The following is a 17,924-nucleotide window of genomic DNA, read 5'->3' as shown; positions in this document are numbered from 1 at the left end:
TTTCTTGTACGCCGTTGACGCTGAGCCTCAGGTCTGGGATGGCGGCATCGCCGGCTGCGACTGCGACGGCAGCAGCGCTGCGGTGTCTGTGTGTCCGTGCGTATCTCACAGATATCCAGCCACGGCCCGCCCGAGTATCTGTGTGAACGCACGTATATCGTATCTGTGTCTGCGTCTGCCCCCCCGTGTGAGTATGTGTGTTCTGCCTTTTCAGTTGCTGTTCATGCGCGCAGCGGCCACAGCTAACTTCCCTCCGTGCCGCGTGGTCATAGATAATATCTCCGTATCCGTGCATGTGTGTGTACCACACGCACGTGCAGTAAAATTTCCCTCCGGCTACCACACAGACGCACACACAGACACAGGCTCGTCGACTCCAGCTGTCTATCCGCTTTGGTACTTTTGTCCAAGCATGGCCAACAAGCAGTTACAGTTACAGTTACCTTAGTACTCGAAATTGGGAAATTTCCCTCGAAAATATCCCAGACGGGTGCTCGTTCGGCTTCTGTGCTTTTTGCGCTGCACGGCTGACAGTTCGAAAAAGCTCCTCTCCTCGACTTTGTTGCCTTCGTTGAATTGTACATAACCCCACCCCCACCACCGGCCTCACCCTTACCCGGACCTAAGTCCATTTATGGGCCACTTCTAGAGTTTGGTTTCTCTCTTTCGGCCATTGGAGTCGTTGCTGGGGCTCTCGTTGCAATTAATGACCATTTGAATTATATTTGCGCTCGTAAAATTTACAAGAATTGTTTGCTGGCCGCGCGTCCAACTTCTCGTGCCGATCTCTTCCTGCTCGTCCGCTTCTTCACACTGAATACAGCATCTGCATGCTATCCAACACACAGTTCCTCCCTTTCCCATTTTCCCATTCATTTCGAACGTAGACAGCAAAAATTTTTACGACTCTTCTGCACAATGCGCAAATACGACGACAATGGGACTGCCGACCCCAGGTCCGGCCGCCCCTGCCTCTGACCCTAGCCTACTCCCTGGCCCAGCACCAGCCCCATCCCGGCCACCTTCACATTCCGCTTTGGCTTTGGATGGAACAGGAACTGGAATTGGGACGAGATTGGGATTGGGATTGGGAATGGGATAGAGGCGCACTGTAGGCCTTGGAGATTTTATTGTTGGTTTTGTCATTTAATAAATCGTTTGTTGATAATAAATTTTGCACTCGACTTTTATTAAATTTCTCTTGAATAGTTTCAAACACTTTTACAGTCCCAGGGAATGGTAAAATTGCCTAACATTTGAACTAAAATTAAATAATTTTTGAACGTTTGAAAAGTAAAAGCTCTGTTGAATGATTTATTAATTCATTTATTTATTAATATCTTAATTTATCAACATTCTTGAGCTAACTTTAACTGGAAATTCTTAAATATTTACATAAAAAATCACTTTCAGCCCCGTATAGAGAATGCTGTCTACGCTCAAAAAGCATTAAATAATCTTAATAATGAAAAAAATATAAAAACTCGAAAGATTGTGTTTAATTATAGAGCTTGTTTGTGATGATTGGCAAAGGTAAAAGGTACACAAGATTGGAAAAAATATTCAACCAAAATATTAGTAACGCCACACCAAAAATCGTAGCGATCGGATTTTCATTTCGGACTTAATCAGCAGAAGAGAATACAAACAACAAGTCAAGGAAATTAAACGATCAGAACCAGAATAATGTGAAGAGTCCTTAATTAAGCTGTTTGTATTGGAATTTACGAAGGAAATTAAAAATTTTAAATCAAATTCAACCCATGTACATACTCGTATATCTATTTCCGCAATGTATGTACTATCTGGGAGCTCGTAATTTTCACCCTATCGAAATGGAGTTCCCAGCAAGTTGCAAGCAAAAAGTATTAGTATAGCATTCCCGAGAACTGCAATATGCTATTTTCAGAGGTACATTCTATGCATTCGGCCCTGGTGCTGGTGTAAGTGTCAGTGTTCAACCCTCGGTAGATAATTAACAACCCTTAGCCGTGTGCTCGTGCTCCTCTCTCTCTCCCTTACATGGGTAACCTTTATCTGCTTGGGTGTGTGTGTGTGTGTGTGCATCGATGCGCTTACCCCTAATTGCAATGCCATAAAAAAGTGCAATTCAAGCGAAGGACAACCACCGTAGCACGATGAGGAAAGGGATGCCCAGGAGGAAGATGAGGACACAGACTCTTGGCCCTTTGCCATTACATTGCAGCCATGATTACGATGAGAGCGGGCATTGTCTTGGCAGGACGCTTCCAACCATCAGCCACAGAGCCGGAGAGGGCTAGGAACAGGAACAGGGACATAGCCAGGGCGGACTGGGCGGGCAGGCGAGATTAGGGAGCAGCCTGGCCAGCAGTTGGAAAGCATCAAATTATGCGAAACTGCATTCTCACTTTTCGCATCGACAAGCTCAAGCCATTTGCACCATACGGACTGCTGGAGGAAATGGATACGGCGGCAGATACGGGTACGCATGGATGAGTGGAGCAGCTGCTGATGCTGATGCTCCTGCAGTAAGTGCAAGCACCCACAGGCGGTGGCTGGATGCAAATTTTCCGTGACAAGATATCGAAAATCTCGAGGAGTGTAGCCAATCAACTGGAAATTGCCAGCGTCGAAGCGTCGAAAGCGTCGAGTCAAGTGCCTCTCCCCGGCTCCACATCTCCTCGTGGGGAATTGATAAGAGATATCGGCATCGGCAGCGACAACAGCCCGACGGCAAACGCGGGCGATAAGCGGTAAGGCGGTGCGAGCGGACCTCAGCCGCCCGACTGTCAGAGGCAGAAAGCCAGCAGAGCAGGGCTCCCCACACACTCGGACGACTGGGCGAGTGGGTGGATGGGCGTGGCACGCGGCCACGGCATAGTGTGGACCCTGTTGCGCACACGCCGCTGGCTGCATCTGTGCCGCTCGCACAGCCGCCGCGCGAGAAAGGGAGAGAGAGAGCTAGACATGCAGCCGGCGATGAGTACGAGGGAGACGAAGCGAGAACGGCCATTTTGGTGGGAGCGAGCGCGATAGTCAACGCCGGCAACAGAGACAACCGACGCTGACGATGACGATGTCGACGTCGACGTTGTCGACAGCGCAGATCAGGGCAGAGACTGCTGCAGACTGCAGCGCTGACTGCGACTGCGACTGCGGGAGCTGGTCAGCATTGGAATTGGAGACTTTCAGCCTCAGAGGGTCTCGTCTCCCGGTCTGGCGGGCATGGGCGGCTGTGATGGAATGTGGCGGCTCCAAAGAAATGCCAATGCCGCGGGGAGAGCTCTTTCCAGCTTGAGCGAAAAGTTTTGAGTGGAAGTCTCTCGGCCTAGCGGCGGGTCGGGGAGACGACTCCAACGAGAAATCCGGCTGCAAGTTTGCAGCACATTGTCTAAATTGATTTTCCAACTCAAATTAAAGTAAAACCAAACGGGTTTCAGCTGTGCAAATGTGCCCCGCGTGCTCGTTGGGCCCACCTGACGACTTGGCAACCGCCTTCTGTGTACACAAAATTGGGATCGGGTTCAATTAGTTGCCACCAAAAGAGAGCTAGGTGGAAAAGATGAAAATTACCTCTTAAATGTAGACAGAAACAAGAACTCATACGTTATTCTTACAAGGTAACATTAAACACTTTTTCTAAAGGCAACAAATCTAAACAGAATATCGAAATTCTTTTGAAGACAGGATTTATTTTGGAAGGGATTATTGCATATTACATATGACCTTATTATTGATAGTTTTGAATTTGAAATTTAGACTTATTTGACTTTCAAACATTTCCTATTCAATTTTCGTTTGCATGCCTTGAGAAGTAGTTTTAGGATATTTAAGGATTCCATCAGTAGCCAATTATATTCCACATAATATATTCTACCAAATCAGTCATATTTTGAACTTTAATTATATTTTTCTAGAAACCCGCTAATTCTTCTCCCTTCCCTCTTGTCGTTCCAGATCTCTGTGTGTGCGTGTGTGGACTAGTGCGGTTGTGTGTTTTTATGGCATTTGTGGATTAGGCCCATAAAAACTACACTTCCCCACGGAGATACGTAGCGCACTAACAAAGGGTTGGTATACGAATTTAAATATTTGCTTTTTATTGGCATTGAAATTAATACTAATATGCATTTGATTGGATGCGAGGCGAGCTTCAGAGGAGGTGAGGCTGCGGAGCTGGAGATTAAATCAAAGATGCATAAATCAAACAGCATTTGATGTAGTTTCCCCCTTTTGGGCGTGTCCAGCCACCGGAGTCGTAAAATCCTTTTGTCCATGCCCCGAGAGGCTGAGATGAGTTCCGCATAAAGCCTAATTGCAAAATGATTTAATCCCAGCTAGCGGCGTTGGGGCATGAATCGATCACAGTTATACAGGGTCCGGACCCGACCGGACGATCCATTAAAATTTCTCGCATAATCGCTTTAAAAACACATTATCATGGCTATAAGTCCGAGCCGACGGCGTTTCGTTCCCCATACCCCGTGCTTGGCCGACTTCTTGGCTTCGGTTTTCAGCCGCGAGCGGCCATTAATGGGAATTGTTCAACAAAAATATGCACAAAATTTTACGAGGACAGTTTTTGTTTGCTCGAGCTTTATGATTTAATTTGGCAACTGCGCCCATTTCTAATACGCTAAGTCGCTGTGCCACTAGCTGATTGATCAGGATCAGGATCAGGATCAGGTAGGATGCAGATGCAGGGCTCCTCTGTGATGTGTGACCGTGTAAATATGCATTTGCCAGGACCCCTGCATTGCCGCACCGAAATTGAACGATTTGTGCAGTTTTCATTGCGATTCGATTACGGACAAGGCCGTAAAGTGTATTCGTTATGGCCATTAGTCGCTCGTAAATTGGCGAACGAATGTTGTCTCGACCCCTGCCTGATTGCCCCTTACCAGCGCTGTCCTCCTCCTCGCCCCCACCTTGCCGCCAAAAGTTTCAAAGTTCAGGCACGTCATTGGCGGAGCCTCCACTCGGCAGGCTCCGCAGCGAGAATCAGAGGAAGAATCAGCACCAGCGGGGCAGCAGCCAAGAAGATACTGACAAAGACGTTATTCCAGTTTTTAATCTGCTCAATGGCCGGCAGCGGGGGGTGGGGCATACAAACATCGGAATCGCCATCGGAATCGGTGTGCGAAGGCGCAGTAATTAATATGCATTAAATGCTCGTAATCACACATTTTTATTGGGGAACCAAAGAAAAAAGAAAAAACAGCAGCGGCCAGGGCAGTCGTATCTCAGTCAAGTTACACTAGGGCGATGCACTTCAGAGCAATGCAAAAACATCGATATAACCCCAATATACAAACATACATCGAAGAAATGTCTGCAGAAAACATAAAAAACAAAGATCGATTGAAGCTTCTATATTGATATTGATTGCATTCAAGGATACAATTATATTATGAACAAATTGCAGGATTTTCTCATGCCATTCAACGAAATAAACGATTTGGTTTGTTTTAAGATCAATTTGTAAGCGTCTGTGGACCATTTGTGCAACAATCCATTGTGATTAATGAGTACAAAGAAATACTTCCATAACTTGAGAACTTTAAAACTTCAAAAAAATGTACCTGGCTTTCGAAGATGAGTATCCCTACTGATATATATAAGATCGACTTCACCTCACCTGCGTCGAAGCAATTCTGAAAACACTCTAAAAGCTTGATCGAATCGAAATACATGGAAATGTCAAATACGATAAATAAAAAAGGTACGAGATTTTTTAATTGGATAATTTTGAGCAATAAACAGATTCGGACGACAAGGTGTTTATGCCGGGGCCACCATTTAATGGTTTTTCGTATGATCAGAATAATTCCAACGGTGACCTAGATGAAGACAAGTGGAAGCTGGGAAAGCGTCTCCACGAACCGTATTCCGCAATGACCGATTATCATTAAGTGTACATAATGTGCTTTATTGTCACTTAAATACAGATTTGAATAATTTTATGACTTCATTTGCTGTGGACGACCAAAGCGTCGGCGTTGAGAGTGCCAGAGACATAGCCAGAGCCAGAGCCAGCTCTATCTCAGTTCGAGGAACACACAAACAAAACAAAAAACACCAGTCTATATAAATAATCATCGTTAATTATCAGTAATCAATGACATTTGCACCCGCATGTGAGCTCATTAGGCTCCGTAATTACATAATTATTATTTACGGCGATGATCGCTTAATGGTCAATCAACGGCTGGAATGACAGATTTGTGAATTATTTGACCAGGACTTTTAAGTATACCAACATATGTTTATACCAGACATAGATACAGTGGATTAAGGAGCAATTAATATTTAGCAAATCATGAAAGAAAGTAAACTTTAAAAATATAAAATTAAACTTGCTTTAAATAATGTATTTAAATGGGGAACAAATGCTTCTAAAAATATGATCAACATTACTAACTAGAGAATCAGTATTGAAATATTCAGAGAACACTAGTTTGATTCAAGACATAATTTATTCATATCCATATTTCTAATCTCAAGTCAGAACAAAATCGAAAATTTTATTATTTTAGGAAACTTACTGACTGAGTCCTCTCCCTTATAAATTCTAGAAGTGGCCACTAAACTCTTTATATATTTAAGTTTTAGGCAAAAACCATATTTTGCATTGTTCATAGATCATAGTATATCCCTTTGGAGCCCCCCCGCCCTCTCGAGCCAAGAAGACGCTGGTGAACTAATTCGTGTTAATTGCCGACAGAGTACACAATGAAATTTCAAGTGGTAATTTCCAGCATTTCCATTACAAAAGCATAACAATATAAATGTGCCAGACATTTGCATAAATCGTCCCCATCGCACTACTAAGGCCCCCCTCCTTCACGTTCCGCCCCGCCGATGACCGTCGGAATGTCCGGCCAATCAGATAAATTTTGCGTGGAACGCGAACTTGACTAGAAAATCGTTAGTCGAAGTGCGACAGAAATGGCCAGTTAAATAAATCGAAAGATGTCACAGAGACAACGGCCGCGGCCGGGACATGGTCTTGGGCATGGACTTATTCATGGATATGGACATCGACATGGACATGGACATGGACATGGTTGTGCATTGGCTCGCGCACTTTGGCGTTCTCCAGTCGCGAGTTTGATATGCAGAACATTACCTTGCGTGACTGCAAGGACTGACGCTCCCGCTCGAAAGGGAGCCGGTGGTCGAGGGCGAGCGGGAGCGGGAGCGGTGCCGGTCGTGGGCGAGCTTGTTTGTTGGCATTTCGCACGCATCCTCCATAAATTAGCGAGATTTATGCCCCGGGGACTTAGATTCGCTAGAAACTGCGTCTAAACTGCGGCGGGGACAGGAATATGATAGGGAATCGATAATAAATTACGCTCTCTGGCGACACATTTCCTTCTCCTTCTTCTCTTCTCCAGGCGGAGACACACCCAGAAAAGCGGTATTCAGCTCTCTCTCTTTCTGCGCTTGCCCATCTCCCTCGCACGCTTATTATGCGCACTCGTTTTCAGAGTCAAAAAATCGATGGAATATGCAAAATACCCATTGGGCTGGACGGGCGGGATCCATCCATCCGCCTAAGTCAACACAAAGTCACCAGCTGCTGCCTCCCCGCCCGGCCAGTCCCGGGGGCGGAGACACTCCCAATCCATTCCAATCTGCTCCCCCAGAAACTCTTTCGGAATGGAATGTAAATTTGTACAGCGCTTTCTTTGTCTTCTGTCGCAGAAAGGGCCACCGAGTTTGCTTTCTGCTGTTTTAAAATGTTATGCTCCCCAAATATACCGGGCTCGAACTCCAAGTGCTGCCTAATGTAATCCACGGCTATCTGTATCTGGCAGATACGCACACGAACCACTCAGGCCTCAGTCCCAGTCCCAGTCCGAGTCCGGGTCCGATTCCGAGTCCGGGCTTCGGTTTCATTTTCTGGCTTAGGCCTGGGCCTTATGTCGAAGGTGGTCAAAGTTGTCCATTTTAAGATTTTAATCGCTGGAATTTGTTTCGAGACATTTAAATTTATGTGACATCCCAAATTTAGAGTGTGACACTTTGGAAACGTTTTTATGGTTTATTAAAAAAATATTCGATTCAACTTCGGATCGGATTCGTCTCCAGCTTGAGCTTGTTTCAAATGGAAAGTAAAAACTAGTTTTTAATTAAAACCTAAGTTTCTGGCTCCAACAGAAGGAGCGGGGGGAGGAGAAGGTCGGATGCTGGTATCCCTTATAATTGATTGGGATTGGGGATTGGGGATTTGGCAATGTACCGGACCAAGTGGATGGAAATCTCCGGCAGAACACTCCGAGGGCCCTGCACTTGAGTGTTTTTTAGGCCGCAGCGAGGAAATCGATTGAAAGCCATAAAACGAAATGTTTATATTTCCAGAAGTCAAAAGTCAAATAGGAAAAGTAAAGATCATCAAACCGAACGACTCTGTGCGCTGCCATTGGTCGAGGGCTATCGGCGGGACTGGCAGGGCGGTGGGGAGGAGAGTTCTCTCAGCACTTGGTCTTAATTGAAATTTGAAATATGGTATTATGTGTGCGCCGTTTCGGAAACAGTTCATAATGCCGGGCTCGAGCCAAGACTGAGCACACGGCTCTACTCTTGTTTATTGAAATAATTATCCAGTCGAGTGTAATGAGCAACTGGCTCGAGAGGAGGTATGAGTGCATCCCCCCCCCCCCCCCCCCCCCCCCCCCCCCCCTTCAGCAAGGCCCCAATGCCAATGCCAATGCCATGTGCACTTGTCCATGAAGGCTGCCCGTGTCCGCGGTTCATCGAAAGCATCACCTGCAGATGTGGTCCCGATTGGTTTATATTGAAATCACTTGCTTCGATGCCAAGGAATCCACCATATGAGAGGGTACTGGCTCATAGTTTTCCCATAGTTTTCATACGATCACGAGTAGAATCTTCTTTTTGGGTAATATTGCTCTAATATAAAGGAATGCCAACCCAACCTATTTCCCGAAACCCCTCCAACAGTCGAGGTGCACCATTTTGTATGCTCATTAGTTGGGCATGTGACTGGCATAAAAATAGAATTTATTCCTTGCATAATAACCAATTAAGAAAACACACTTCCAGCCCGTCCAAATGTTAAATAGAGAACGGAAAATGGCAGAAACGCTCGTTTTAGCAGAAATTTTCTCACCCAGTGTCCGGCTGGCCCACCCGCAATTACGGGCCATTTACATAAGCCGTTCATTAATTTTGATTGCACATTTCTGCCATTGTAAAGAAAATGTCAACAAGCCCACTGCCGGCGACACATTTGTCATTTAAATTAACACAAATGAGAATTCGCAAGCAACAGAAGAGCCACAATTCTCACAAAAATAGAGCCGAATCGAAAATAACAGGCGATGGCGCCCACACAGATTGGGCCATTTATATTTTTCGACAAAAACGCTATGCGATTTTGCGACTCATCAAACGATAAGAGCAAATCGCAGACCCAACCATGTGGAGGGATGTGATAGCATAACGGAATGGAGGAATATTTTAAAATAATTACGTGTTTCGACCTCAGCGTCAGGGAACAAGGGCTGGAACCCGCCTCAGGCGAGGAGAATGGTGGCCCGACCAGCGAAATAAGTTTAATGTTAATTTAATTGCATTTTTATTGATAGTAAAAACATTTATGCGGCATACAAAATGAATTATGAATGAATTGGCAGAGCAGCCGCGGGCCACAGAGGAGCGCTCTCTACGATCCAACCGAAATCACAAAGAGAATCGGACTGAAGACGGGCTCGTAGAATTCAACAAACAAAAATTTACCTCGACATTAGTCGTGTTTGACTCTTGTACGAGTATTCATTTTGATTAGAGTTAATTAGAAATTTGTTTGGACTCGAAAGAACAATAATTGCCTGTCATTTATGAAGCAATCGATTAGAAAAAATGTCTTTTTCAAATCAAAACGTGTCAATTTTGTTCATGTAATGTTATGAGACGAAAGTCGTATTATGAAAATAGGATAGGTAATTGTATTTCCTTATAAAAGTTGTGTTCAACGAGTGCCTCCTTCTCTTGGTGTTGGACATATTTGTAGGTTCTTTTACAGATTTTCGCAGATTGAATCGAATTCCAACCCAAGGTCAGCGACATGGCCATAAGGTAAAAAGGCATGGCTTAAGGGTTATGCGATTTGCACGGGCTTCATTTAGGGAGCGTCAGGTCCTGCAGCGTCCCGAGTCCTTGAGTTGCGCAATTACTTGGACGGTTTTGTTTTTTATGCCAGCTGCCGGGTGGTCTACCTGTTAGCCTCTCCGCGGTCCTTCCAAATAATATCCTTTCTCCGGATGAAGTTTTTTAACTGCGTCCTTGAAGGTGCAAGCAATTAACGAGCGTTTGTCTAGATGCATCGGGTTAATGGCTCTCACCAAGGGAAACTGTTGCAGCTCTTCTTTCCGGCAGCACAGCGAAATCCACTTTTTCACATCGATAAACTAAAAACGGCAAGTTTGACATTTGACAGGATATTTTTGTCAGCTTTCTGCTGCAGAAAGAGTTGGGTTTTCGGCAAAAGTGAAGCAGTTAAAAGGTGGTGGACGGAGAGATCTGAGCCCCGAGTGGCGGCCATAAAACCTCCAAACAAAAGGTGTGCAGCAGTCGTAAAACGCGACAACATGGTGTGACATTTCGAATATGTTGCTGTTCTGCGTTGCTGATTCCATATTTTTACCATATCCTGTGCAACCGATGGTTTGAGAACTATCAACGTGGTCCTGAGCCTGAGCCTCGGCCTGAGCCTTGGCCTGGACATAGTCGAACTGGTCACCCTGTCGCTTCGCTGCGGACCGCGACTTTTGTTTGCCATTTTATTGTCACTCCGAGAAGGGTTTCCATGCAACTCAGAAACGAAACGCAAAACGAAAATCCCGCATTTTACGGCCTTTTTGCAATTGGACAGTTTAACCCTTCAGGTCCATCTGGTGTGTTCACTCCTTAGGCATTGTCTCCGGGAACAAAAGGCATACACGTTTCGTGGTTCTGCTCGCAACGTCTCCTTTTGATTGTGATTTATGGGTTAAGAATAACCGGAAACAGTGAAAGCAAGAGTGACAACACTCAATGGCAGCCGATTCTCGTTTGAATACCATATACCATACAATAGACGTGGAAAGAAGAGCACAAACAACTTTAAGGATTTACTGGCACCACTACTGATGTCAGACAGGAAAAAATCAGATCATTTCGATATTACTCACCCAGAGAATGTGTAAATATATTTATATTTAATTTAAATATATTTTATATTTAAAAATAATAGTTTCGTATATTTAAATGAAATATTTGCAAACTTAATCGAAATATTTTCATATTTATATTATATTATATTAGCAAATTTGTATATTTAAATCTATTCAGAAGACTTAAAAAAAAATTAGATCAAAATGAATTAAATTCAATTTTTCTATGTTCGTGTTTATAAACCGAATATTTCATTTAAATATGTATGTGATTTTTTTTACTAAATCCTAAATTCTTTTTATTTTTACGAGTTTTCTTGAGCTTGTGAAATCTCCGGTGGTGCTTATTTTCCCGCAATCAAGATATCTTTTTGAAGACCTTTTAACCTTACAATAAATGCGAATAATTTATTCTCTATATCGGGTTCAACAAATATAATTGCCTTAAAAAGAGATAAATAACATTTAATATATATATATAACATAAACAAATATTATGTTATTTTTATACGAAAATTCTAAAATTGGTTCACTGGTTGATATTCGTATACTCGATATTTATCTTTAAAATATTTGCACATTTTCCTCGCTTCGAAAGCTTCTCTAATCTGAGACACTATAAAGCCTACCCTTCTAGACCAGTAAGAAGTCTCGCAAAGGTTGAATACCTACCTCTCGGACATTCGTTTCGTATTTCACATGCATAAGGTGGCCAGCCGTGGATCCACTGCTCAGGGAGCTTCGCGTAATCTCAATGCGGCCTCTCAGCTCACGTCACGATGTGGCACGCGATGTGGGAGAGGACATGTCGGCGGCAGACATTGTATGAGTCGGAAGCAGATGCGAGCCGACTGGGTAATTTCTTTTGGTAAGTTAATCCACCGCGTAATTACTCCCGATGGTGGAGCGGGACGCTATGTACATATGTACTCCAAACGATCCGCTCTCCATCCAGCTCTCCAGTCCCATCCGATTCACAGAACTCGTAAATTTCACCTTGAGCCGCTGTTGGGTCTCTGTTCCGCCTTGCGGACTGGCCAACGGCCGCCAAGTCTCATATCAAAGTGGAGCGGGATACGCCAGGCTGTGACGGGTCGGGATGGGTCTGTGAAGAAGGTGGCGCGGACACGTCATGTGTCCGACTGTGCACATAATTGGCGTGTGTTTCCTTTAAAGTCCGACCAGACGCGGCGGGTCTTGGTCCGGAGTGAGGAGTGAGGAGTGGAGCCACAGAGACAGAGTGGCATGGTCGTTTTCCTCTAGTAAAACTCTCTTTTAATGGCCGCCGGCGATGATAAGCCCGTGGAGTTTATGGCTCCAGATAGCAAGTGTCAGCGTCACGTAAATTCGCCAACAACTAAGGAAATTAGGATGCCCGCTTTCCATGCTCATGGGGTTATTAGCGATGGTTTTATGAAGCATATCTGAAGAAGGGTTCTGTGTCGTATGATCTTCAGCTCCACAAGAGCAGGACAAAGGGACAAACAATGACAGGCCACAGACCAAGGCGTGTTTAATCTATTTGCAATTTATGCGGCAGTTTGTCACTCTTCCAGCGGAGTCCTCACTGTTGAATTCAAGCAGTCAACAATAGCTTGGGCAATCGATAATCGGTTGACGATGACCCAAGCAATCAATAGATACTACTGCTCCTCTCCTTTAACGAAACAAACCATTAAGGCTCTCCCCTGTCCAAGGCGCTGACTCGACCTCTTCGATGACCGCATGGATGAGTCAAGTCAATGGCTGAAAACGGGTTTCGGCCCGGTCACAGCGCCCAGGCAAGGCCATGCCGCTGACATGGCCGCCTGGCGAGAGCGAGAGCGAGAGGCAAGCAAAGAAAGTGAGTGCGGCAGGGAGAAATGCGCAGGGTGAGTGGAGGATTTGCGCAGGGAAAGGGGATGAAATCTGCTTTGCAAACACTCATTTCAATCTATTTATGAACCAGAACACCGGAATATTAAAGACAGCGCCCAACCCGAGCATGGCGGTCAAGAGGAGGCTCTCTTATCACAGCCATTGCCTCCGCCATCACCATCGTCATCGCCATCGCCGCATTTGAAGTGGTTGATCCGGTTTATGGAGCCCCCGCCCGCCGTTTCCAACGCGCTCGCCTGTCGTGTGAATCTTTCGTATCCCTCTCCGCTCGTTTGGGGCCCATTTGGGGCCGTCTGGCCGCGGACAAAGGTCACTCAGGTGCCTCCCAAACCAACTTAGTGGGTCCCTGGCATGTAAACAAAATTAATACCAAGTGCCAGAGTGCCGGAGTGCCGTCCTCTGATTATGTATGCACATTTAGACCAATCGATTCGGAATCGTTCAGGTCCGGAATGGGTTTCCGCAATGTGTCCCATGCAAATGGAACCGGAACGACCTAGCTCGGAATAGACTTGGATGGGATCGATCTCATTTGCCTGGCAATTAGCGTCGAAGGTGCCTGGCTATAGCCAATTTATTATGAACATTCACATCAAAGTCGGAATTAATTCGATTAATTGCTTCAATTAATCCACATCTAATGGATCGTTACGTAGGCATTATTTGTAGTCTCACTCTCCAGCAGACTATTTAAACTAATTGATGTAAGGGAACCATTACCCATTCCCATTCCTGTAAGGTTCTTTATCAATTATATGAGTACAATTTATCATTCACTTGAATAAAACACACTAAGAATTTACCTAAATCACTATTGTTTACAGCACATTCAAAAGAAAACGGTGAATTTGAATTTGAAAACAACGTGCATTCGACGGGTACAAAAGATAAAGATACTCACAATTAAAATTCAAAAATAATAATCTAGGAAAAAGATTGCCAAATTAAGACGGTGCCAAAAAGGACTTCAAAGAGCCGAAAGTTTTCTATATTATGTAGTGAATCTCCTTCGTTACAATGAACAACATAACGCATCGGGAAAACCTTAGGAGTAGGGCTCTATACATCGCTTTCAGAAGTCTTAGAGAGGAAACACACTTGCCATTGCAACTTCCGGGATGCCGTCAATTTCCGGCTGTGGCGGCCTGCATGATTCGCTTCACCCACTTGTAGATGAGGACGCAGAGTATAAACTGTCGGAGTACAAATTGAAGTTCTGAAATCTCAAATTATACTAAGCTAATGCTAAAAGTGCGTAACAGCAAAAAGGAAGAATATCCCGCTCCATACAGTATACATTTTCTTGATCATCATCAACAGGCGAGTCGATATATGTATCTACGTCAGCCTGTCCGTGTGTCTAGTCTACTTATAAGACCTGAAGAAGAGTCCTGTGAAATCAGATTGAGGCTAGTGTATTTCAAATTTTAGCCACACTAACTACCGCGGTGGAAGGAGACAGAGAGAGAGAGAAAGTGAATCAGATTATTTGTCATTGGGTAGAAAAAGAAAGGAAATTGCAGAAATAATCATAAAATTGCATATATACATACAAACTGAGTACCGGGTACACTGTGCCATAGAACACATTGCATATATGTACATATATATATAAGAGTCAGAATGCAGTATCTCCGACCCGTTAAAGTATTTGATTCTTTATCAGCACTGTAGGCTTGACCCCTACTTCCCATAATCTATTAGAACCTGTGTAGTGTAACCGGCTAAAATCATCAATTAAAAAGATAATGGACTACCACTATTGCAGAAGTTTGATCGCACTCTGACTGCGGGAACGAGTATAGTTATGCATACTTAATTATTAATCGTGGCGATCAAAAGATGTCCTCCGGTTGTCTGACTTGAGCACTTTTCTGGCAAGAGACAGAGCCAACCCTTCTTTCCATGGCCTTCTCTCTACTAGTGAGAATCGTACTCTTAAAAGAATATACGTTTATATATCTCTGTGTGAGCCGTATAGACTACAAGACCTTATTTTCTTGCGAAACGATCCTATGTTTAGAGAACGTGAAATTGATAGGCCAGAAATTGTGTACTTAATCACTCATAATCCACAAAATTGCTGGAAAAAACTTCCTCTGTGGACGCCAGCTCAACTTCATGGCCCGGTCCGCTCGTCTTTCGCAACCAGATGCTGTGCTGCAGCAGACCCATAGCTTCACCCTAGGCTATGCTCTTCCTAACAGGCGCCAGCAGATCCCTCGTACCCCATCATGATCCCACGGACCAGACGCCGACCACGCCTCGTTAGCTGTTGCCCATAGCCGCGGCTGTGTGGAGCGCTTTACGAGGCCATCAATAACTGTGGAGTCTGCTATGGAGCAATCTCGGGCGATTCGGCTATCGGCTATCGGAGCTGGCGTTTGCGGCAGTGGCTAAAAATCTTTAAATTGTTGCAAATTTTAGATGATTGTTGGGGCTGTTTGCCGGACGTGCCTTTTCCAGTAGATGCTCCATGGGCCATGGGCCGAGGAGGGCTGGGGCTTGGAAAGATGGAAAGATACATGAGCGATGTGATGGCGATCGTGCCGCTGCATATAGGGAGAATTCGTCCGAGTAGCCAGCGAATTTTTCTACTTTATTGCGTTCGAAACTTTAACGAGTTCAAATACAAATTACTCACGAGTGGTTCTGGATCGGGTTCGGAGACCGGGAAGACCAGACCAGACCAGTCCACCAAATGCGAAAGTTACGCAAAACCATAATTAACAAACATTCGGAGAAATTCGTTTTACGAGCAGGCCAGTTCGCCCTCTACTTGACACAGACTTTTTGATTTATTTCCCAAAGAGCGGACTCGCTTGGATTTGGGACCTGTTGTAGAGACGCTTTGTCGGGGAGCAGTTGGGTAGCAGATGATTTATCCGAGTACGCGACATTGGGAAGCGCGGGAAATTACTAAACATATAGGAAATCCTTTCCAGCAGTCACATAACTCTCGCCGATCGTTAGACGGACCCGAAGCTGAAGTACGCCCGCGTCTAATGAAGCCGTCAGGTTGTTGTCACAAGACTTCCACCATTTGGCCGCTATACGTGACTTCACCTACGAATTGCATCCAATGAGCCCGGCCAGGAATGAAGCACATGCAGTTGGGAGGGTGGAAAGGTGCCGCTTAAGGTGTGGCTGTGGAGGAGCCGGAGATTTTTCAGAGTGTGGAAATGCAATCAACGAATCAGTTCTACTGTCTGCGATTGAATATAGCTGTACCCTATTGGGGATTTCAAATAGATAAGTAACTCATGTCGAGCCTTAAACAAGTAATTTTTGTCATCTACTGATTATTACTGAAAAGCCATTTGCTATCCACCACGCAATCTGAGACACCCATGAAATTGCCAAGTTGACCCATGAAACTGATCATATGGAAAAGAATCTTCTCCATATCGAAATACACGTAGCCTTTAAGATTTTCCGCAGTTTTAACAATTGGTTAAAATATGGTCGTACTACTATACTTGAGACTAAAAGGTTGGCGAGACCATAATCGAGACCTTATGGGGAAAGGCAGGTAGTGTAAGTGAGAGAAATATATGAACCATGAATTAGTAGAGATAATAATTTTGGTGAATTTTGACCGGATAAGGATAGATATAAATGTATTTGCAAACACGGTTGCACGGTATGAAAAAAAAACGGAATTCGACAAAAAAAAAAATAAAAAATCTGCCATTTCATGTGCTGCTTGCAAATATTTTTATCCTTATCCTTATTCGGTCGAAATTCGATGCAAAAAATTTCATCTACTTGCACTGCTTTGCTTAGCCAGGACATGTAACTGCTTCATATGGACTGGACTGCTTGAATGGCGCTAAACTGGTTATGGTATGGTTCTGCGAGGCACGGCCAGATGGCGCTGCAGTGCGTCTGGTCTACCATCAGGAATTTTGAGTAATTTTGAAGGCTGCTTTTTGCATCTAATTGAAGTTTTTCAGGTAAAATGTTATCCGGATAACCACCACATCCACATCCTCCCAGGGACCAGCTGCCTCTGCATCTGCATCTGTGTCTATGGGAGCCGCGGTGCGTGCGCTTGTGTTTGTCCCACGACAGCACTTGGCCATATTTTACCGCTTTTAAGCAGCGCGTAAATACTCACGCTTACTGCAAGAGTAGAGTCCATTAAACGGTCGTAAAAACTTTACGATTCCCAATATGAGATTCTCTTAATACGATTTTTTATGATATTGAAATCTTCTTTCGCTGCGAGCCCATCATCGCCATCTCCGGCCAGGCCACGTCGTCGCGGCGAGCCGAGGCGTCTCGAGAAAACGGAACCGGCAAACCCATCTGAGGCCCACAACTCGTGTCTGACGTCGCCTTGCACTTTGCTCAAATTTGCCGGTCAGGTCTCTTCAGCTGGGGGAAAACTGAAAAACCGCCACAGGTATGATAATGGCCGTCGTCGTCTCCGCCACTCCACCTCTACCAACCGAAAGGGGCGGGTGCGTGTGCTTTAATGTCTTGTTGAGGCCTATAAAACACGCTCGTCATCGCATTGCCCAAATGGTGTCGACTCGGTGACGATGGGACGATGGGGATGTCGATGGCGATGCAGAGTATTTCAATTCCGAAGCTGAATGAAATCTAATATGGTTTTTGCGTCCAAAATCCAGAAGCATTTCCAAAGGTGCCAAGCTTACTAAAATTTTTGCTTAATCTAAACTATTATCATTTGATATCCAAGGTTTTTATAAACCACTGCTGTCCATCATGAATGTTAAATCGCCAGAGTTCATACCCACCAAGTTCCCAATTTTTGAAATATGATTGTTTGGATCGAAAAATCCAATTTTAATGTCTTCAGAAGTTATGGTAAACTATATGTACGACGTCCTCCCAAAAAACAATTAAATCCAAAAT

General features: G+C 44.6%; 1 protein-coding gene across 1 annotated transcript in view; it reads left to right on the top strand.

Moving 5' to 3' along the window:
- The window catches only part of abd-A (abdominal A), a 93,125-nt gene that overhangs the window by 48,010 nt on the left and 27,191 nt on the right, over positions 1–17,924 (top strand). Inside the window, exon 4 of the transcript XR_004468555.1 lies at positions 3,940–4,052. The gene's annotated coding sequence lies outside the window, so the exon portion shown is untranslated. The remainder of the gene's footprint in view (positions 1–3,939; positions 4,053–17,924) is intronic.

Source organism: Drosophila pseudoobscura, chromosome 2, assembly GCF_009870125.1.
Source record: "Drosophila pseudoobscura strain MV-25-SWS-2005 chromosome 2, UCI_Dpse_MV25, whole genome shotgun sequence".
In the NCBI taxonomy this organism is placed as follows: Eukaryota; Metazoa; Arthropoda; class Insecta; order Diptera; family Drosophilidae; genus Drosophila; species Drosophila pseudoobscura.
The sequence above is the reverse complement of the archived record's forward strand: the minus strand, read 5'-3'. Positions and strand labels throughout refer to the sequence as shown.